A 6,920-nucleotide genomic window follows, 5' to 3' on the forward strand; every position below is an offset into this window, starting at 1 on the left:
TATATATATATATATAATCCTAATTATTAAAAAGCTATTTTTCAAGAATACGGAAAGAATTTAAAAATTTAGTTAGATTACAGATTTGAAAATAATTTGGATCCTCATGATCATAGACATAATCATATTTTGTTCATAATTACATAGAAATCTTAAGAATAATGCTGCAAAAAGTTTTGACTATCAATCAATTTGACTATTCTATATAATTAAATGTTGACAGTCTAATATTTTAAATCTATAGCTAAATTTTTAGCTATTTTAGTAAAACCGGTTTTTTCTGTATACAGTTCACACAAAATAAGAATCTTTTATAAGCTAAGTTTGTAAATAAATAAAATAATATAAAAACAATATTATAAAGGATATACGCATTGGAAGCGAACAATATATAGATTTATTAAAATCACAGAGAACAATTCTAAATTAAACGTTTCGGTCTTCATTAGACCATCTTCAGTATATATACATATAAATAAAATATTTTACACAATGCTGTTATCGTAATTAGTTTAACAAAATGCTTTAATATGTATAAATCGAATCTTGTCAGTTACATTAAAATTAATGTGAAAATGCTCGTTACATTAAAGATTATATATGGAATATAAAAATTAGTTCTTTAATAGATTAATATACAATTATTATATACAATAAGAGATTAATATACAATTAGTCCATTTTTTGAAAAAGATTGGCTAGATGCTCGAACGCATAATTTCCAGATTCTAATATAAAAACAATTTTTTTCTCTATTATATGTAATCGTTAGAAGAGGTGTACACAATTCTTATATTAGTTATACTACATACTTGCATCGAAAACATAAATAAGAAAATCAGATTTGTTAAAAAGAAAAGATTATCTTGTAGCTATCAATAACACAATGTAGTGTACTCCCTTCCCTGAGTCACTACTTATATATATAATATTTTCGATTCTATAAGATCTAGAGAAAAATTTGTATAAGTAACCAAAATTGCACGATATAAAGAGGTCCATTATATGGCGATAATAATTTTTATCCAGAAAGCGTTTTTAAAGATGTCAAGGTCAACTTCATTTTTTAAATGGAATTATATGATTTTTTACGTAATATGATTCCTCTAGTTATTCTGCATAAAAATATTAAGATGAAAGAATCGAAAAATTAATAGTTTACGAGATATTTTATACTTTATTCTGACATATATGGACATAAAATATTAAATAATTCATAAATTAATAATTTTTTTATAATTGTACCTTAATACTTTTATGAACAGAATAATGAGAATCAATTGTAAAGAAAATACATAGTTGCTTTAAAAAAATATGGCTGCAAAATGGATAATTTTTTAAATAAGCAATTATGTATTTTCTTTACATCGAAACGATTTTGAAAAAAAATTATTAATTTACGAGTTATTTAACATTTTATATCAATATGTGTCAGAATAAAATACCTATAAAATATCTTGTAAACTATTGATTTTTCGATATATCTACCTTAATACTTTTATACGCAAAATAACTAGAGGAATATTATATTATATAAAAAAATCATATAATTCCATTTAAAAAAATTAAGTTGACCTTGAAATCTCTGAACCGTCTCCACTTGGACAAAAAATATTATTGCCATATGATAGAAACTTCCCTTTATCGTGCAATTCTAGTTATACAAATTTTCTTCTAGATCTTATAGATTCAAAGATATTTCAGGTCTAATAGTTATTAGAACACCCTGTGCATAATTTTAAAAATAAATTGTGAAAAAATAAGAATTCCTTACATTATTTTTGTAAAAATAAAATCAACGCTAAGTTACTCAAAAGACCATTAAATAATAATACAATAAGACATAACACATTCAATATTGTATCTAACTGAATAATTACATAATTATATATAATTGCATAATGATACACATACCGAAATATATACCGGATATATCGTAATATCTTTTTATCATATCGTTTTTTGACAAGATATCGCAAATATTATAAAAATATCTGCTAAAATTAAAAAAATATCTGTTATCTTATTCACTTGTTGCGATAAATTGTATTTTCTTATGTGCTTATCAACTCACATTCAGGATCGCGTAACAATTCAGAGAAAAATTCGAGAGAGGTCATTGCTTATGTCAACTTTTCAATATTCAATACCAAGAGTTTCGCCTGTGAAGTTTCAAATTGAGGTTCTGTTAAAATGCGAAAGGTTTATTTGAAATACGAAAAACTCAATTTCGAATATTGTTGTTACATCACCTCTTCGCATGTTTTTTCTAAAAAAAATATCGAGTAAAAAATAATGTATTGTAAAAAAAGATGTAAAGTTACATAAACAAAAAATCGCATGATATATATAACGAAAATATTTACATTATAAATTGTGATTCTTGCACTTGTTCACTTAATTTTACATACTTCTTTTATAGAGTATAGCTGAAAGATCCAGTGATTTTATAACATTTTCTATAACTCGTCGACGTATAACGATCAGCGATCGCGAAACGGAAAAAGAATAAGCTCGCTAGAGCATGATATACCTTTACTCCTTTCACCGAGAGCCTGCTCTGCCCAGCTCACTTTATTTATACCTTGGTAGAATTTCTAAGGATATTAACACGAAATTATATACCGCGCGATTACGAGCTACGGACGATAAACGTGCGCGAAGTTGAGAGCGAACGCTGCTTCAACAGTGCAAAAGAGCGATATGAACGAGCGATTTAACGGCGTGTGCCACATGAGTTTTTATCAGATCTGAAAACGTCTCGTATATTTTGCGCAAAAAGAAAGAGTGTAGATTTTTAGGCTCTACGAGCTTTGTTTTAGTATGCAGTATAAAAAAAAGTATGTAAATTATATGAACAATAAATGTATAAATCATAAGATTCATAACGGAAGTGTAATACATTTCGCATTTTATTCCTGTTATTCATGCAACTTTATTTTCTTTGCAGCACTTTATTTCAATATATGCCGTATAAAAGCATGAATACCAAATAAAATTGCATAAACAGTAACACATGTAAAAGTCACACAATTTATAATAGAAATGTAAATAATCATATACGTATATATATATATATATATGTTTCTTACATATTCATAAATTTTATATAAATACACGCGCGCAATTCTCATAATAATTTGAAATTAGATAAAAATTTTTTATTAAAAAGATTAAGTATATACTACATAGATTATACTATACAATATTTAATCTTTTTAAAACATTTTTTATCTTGCAATGTGATGTACATATAATATATAATATGACTTTTTATCTATGTTCCCTATGAGAATTATTTATAACAAAAAATAGTATAATTGTATTTTATTATGTCTCGTGTTCGTATATTTTAAATATTTTATTATATGTAAAAAAATATTGTGTATGTGTACGTGACATGTTAAAGTTTACATGATATTCGCAATGTCCTTTAATTTTATTCAACTTTAATTCCATTTAAACTCCAGTAAATTTAATTTACTCTTTTTGTATGTAGAACTTTAATCTCGCCAAGATATTTGATATTAAATATCAATTCGAAGTTCATTCGAATATCGTTTAAGGCTCGGTTCCATTAATGTAAAATTAACTCTAATTTTGGTTCAATTTGCTTTTCTAATTCTAAAGATTATGCCCGCTTCTACTAATATAGATTAATTTTAATCTTGGTCCAATTTACTTCTCATCTTTTTTAAATTTTAGAACTCTCTCTCTCTCTCTCTCTCTCTCTCTCTCTCAAAAGATAAAGAATTGAACTAGGATTAAAATTAAAATACATTGGAATTAAAAAAAAATAAACAGCAAGTTAAATCAAGATTAAAGTTAATTTTATCAATTGGTGAAACTGGGCTTAATTTATTTTGATTCAAGTCGTTAAGTCAAATTACCATCATCCTAATGTTCAGAGATTAAATCTGTAGCTTCATTGGTCATCTCTCGTTCATTAAAAATAATATCTGTCGCTCGCGAAATCATTGAATTGTAAAGTATCTGAATAGCAAGTGAATACAAATAGTAACATCACATCAATGTTATATAACTTCCTATATACTCAACAATACAACTGTATAATATATATTATATTACATTTGTATTGTTGAGTGAGAAATTATAATATTGATATAATTACTGTTAGTTTATGTTCTGCAGGTAATTAATGCGCTAAGGGAAGAATAACTGGTATTCGTGAGTTAGAGTACTTTTTCCCAGGAACTGCTATTAACGCTGACCGTTAATAGCAAAGCATACTCTCGTATATCTCCTTTATCTTTTCTTTCTACTCCCTTCTTATTCTTCTCCCATATCATCTTCGCCCTTGCTTTTCTTTATTAGCCTAGAACCATTTCCTTCCCTTGCATCTCTTTCTCTTTATAGCTTTACTTTTGCTCAACTCATGCAATTCTCTCTTCCAAGCGATTTCTCTCCTCTTCGATATTATTATAAAAAATTCAATATAATAAAAAAAAACTTTTCATGGGAAGCCTCACAATGTATAGTTTTCTATCAAAAGAAATTGTTGAGCTTCACACGTGCGCGTTACAAAATTTGATATAAATAATTTTCTTCTATTATCGTATTCTAAAATTTTTAATAAAAAAAAATAGAGCTTTTAATTTAAAACTGTAATCGATATCGTCATTTTATTTATTATATATTTATGCGAAACAGTGCAAGTGTGATATGAGTCTAGAAATTAATGTGCGCAATGCAGGTGCTTGTATCTAGATACGATTTTCGCTGTTTTAAATATATAATAATATCTCGAACCTGTAAATATGTCTATCTATATCAAAAGGCTAAATGTTTCTCTTTTATCGTTATCCTATATGTGATTAACTCAGAGAGTAATAATCGTAGCACAGCAATTGCTCTCGCGAAGCGAACAAGAAATGCGCGCTCTTGGGATGCTGCAACTGCTGCAAGGCGGGATGAAAATGTGTCCGATCGATCGACGCGCCCGGCGTTCACGAGCTCACGAATGACCACGCGTGCGGCACGTCAGAGCACTAGAGAGAGGGAGAAGTGAGAGAGAAAGAGAAAGAAGGAGGGGAGAGAGAGAGAGAGAGAGAGAGAGAGAGAGAAATATTGAAATGCCTGGATGCTGGGAGGCACCGAAAAGAGATAGGCCTCACGACGTCGCTAACGTCTTCGATCGCCAGACGATCATTCGCCATCTCCCATCCTTTCGTCTCTTTCTCTCACTTCTGCTCTTTCCATCTCATCCCTCTGGATCGAGAACGCGAGAACGCGGGTCTCGTAATCTACCCGTGTGGTCCATGCGCGCGCGGAGAGAGAGAAAGGATGAAGGAGGAGGAGAGTGCGCGGCGCTTCGTTTCGCCGCAATCGCGAGGTCCAGATTCTGGAAACAACCCCCCGCGGAGGACGTTGCCGAGGTCTTGACGTTAACGAGACATCCTCGTGTCCTTATGCGCGAAGCGCTTAAAGGTCGAGATTAACGTTAAGTGACATCGCTCGGCTACGGTGAGTCCGGCGCGACGGAGTCGTCGTATAGTCACCTTCGTTCGCGGAGCAACGAGACGACGCGACGTCTCTCGCGAGGGGTGTGTGCGAAAGGGCCGCGAGAGAGAGTAGAGACGGAGAGAGAGCCGATCGATAAGCACCGAAAAGCGGAGCGGAAAGAGCGGCGGCACGAGTCCTCCGGCCGGAGCGCGATCCTTTCCTACTAGAGAGAACGCGATGCTGCGACCTGCGTGCGTAATCTCTCCCTGGTCATCATACCGACTTACGTCCATCGCTTTCACGCGATGTACGCGCGCACGCGTGCGTATCCACGCATAGGCGGGATGGTCAGGCGGGATCTTCGTGCTTCGTAAAATATCTCCAAAATTCAAATACTCGTCGGACGTTTCTCCGAGCCAGAGTGGAAGGGACGCAGCTTTTCCATCCGGTGTTGCCGCGGAAATTTACTTTGAGATCTCGTAGTTCCATGTGTGATCGAACGCAAAGTGTAATACCCGAGATACCCGGGATTTCCTCGGGTACCTCTCGGACCGATCGACGTTGTACGAACCCACGGTAGGCCCGAAATTCTCAGACGCAATAAACCCATTTGATATCATCGTGAGTGCCATTTGATATCATCGGCTAGACCTTTTCAATTGTGTTTGCGTTTGGTGCTCTAGATAATTAACAAGAAGAATTGTTATACACAAATTGTTACACATGCGAATCTTACCGATGCATCTTGAAGAAATTGATACCGAATTTCGGATGGCATTGTGAAATGGAAGCGAGAAGGACTCTTCCATCATACATGGTAATATGGCATTTGATATAACATATTAATCACTTTATTATAGCACACTAATTATCGAAATTTCGAGTCCGTGTATCTATATATATGCATCACCACCGCATCAAATAAATTAATTTCGTAAAATTAAAAATAAAATCAATTTTTTATAAATAATCTTTATTATATCATATCAATTAATTTTTGATTATTAATGAAGCTTTCAGTGTGTAATCGTGTTTCTAAAAATTACAAAAAATATAAATGTGAAGCACATAAATGGAGGAGCACATAAAAGCCACGCGCAGAATTTGACCGTTATCGAGCGTGATTCCATTGTTAAATAAACAATATATTGTTAAATAATCAATTGATATTATTATTGCTAAAAATGTCTTGCGTGGATGTTGATCGCTAAAAATAAAATCATAATCATATTAAGAAAGAAAAGAATAAATTCGATTCGAAATCTTTTATCTTTAACAATATGTTTATATCAATATCTTCGAGCAACAGTGGCAATTCAGATATATTTCAGATGTATTTAACTTAGCCAATATAATGAAGTAAAAGAGAAAAAATATATAATATCCTTACGTATGTGAATATAAATATATATAATAATATCTTAAAAAATACATATATATATATATATATATCTAAA

This window comes from Atta colombica, unplaced genomic scaffold, assembly GCF_001594045.1.
Source record: "Atta colombica isolate Treedump-2 unplaced genomic scaffold, Acol1.0 scaffold141, whole genome shotgun sequence".
NCBI classification, from domain to species: Eukaryota; Metazoa; Arthropoda; class Insecta; order Hymenoptera; family Formicidae; genus Atta; species Atta colombica.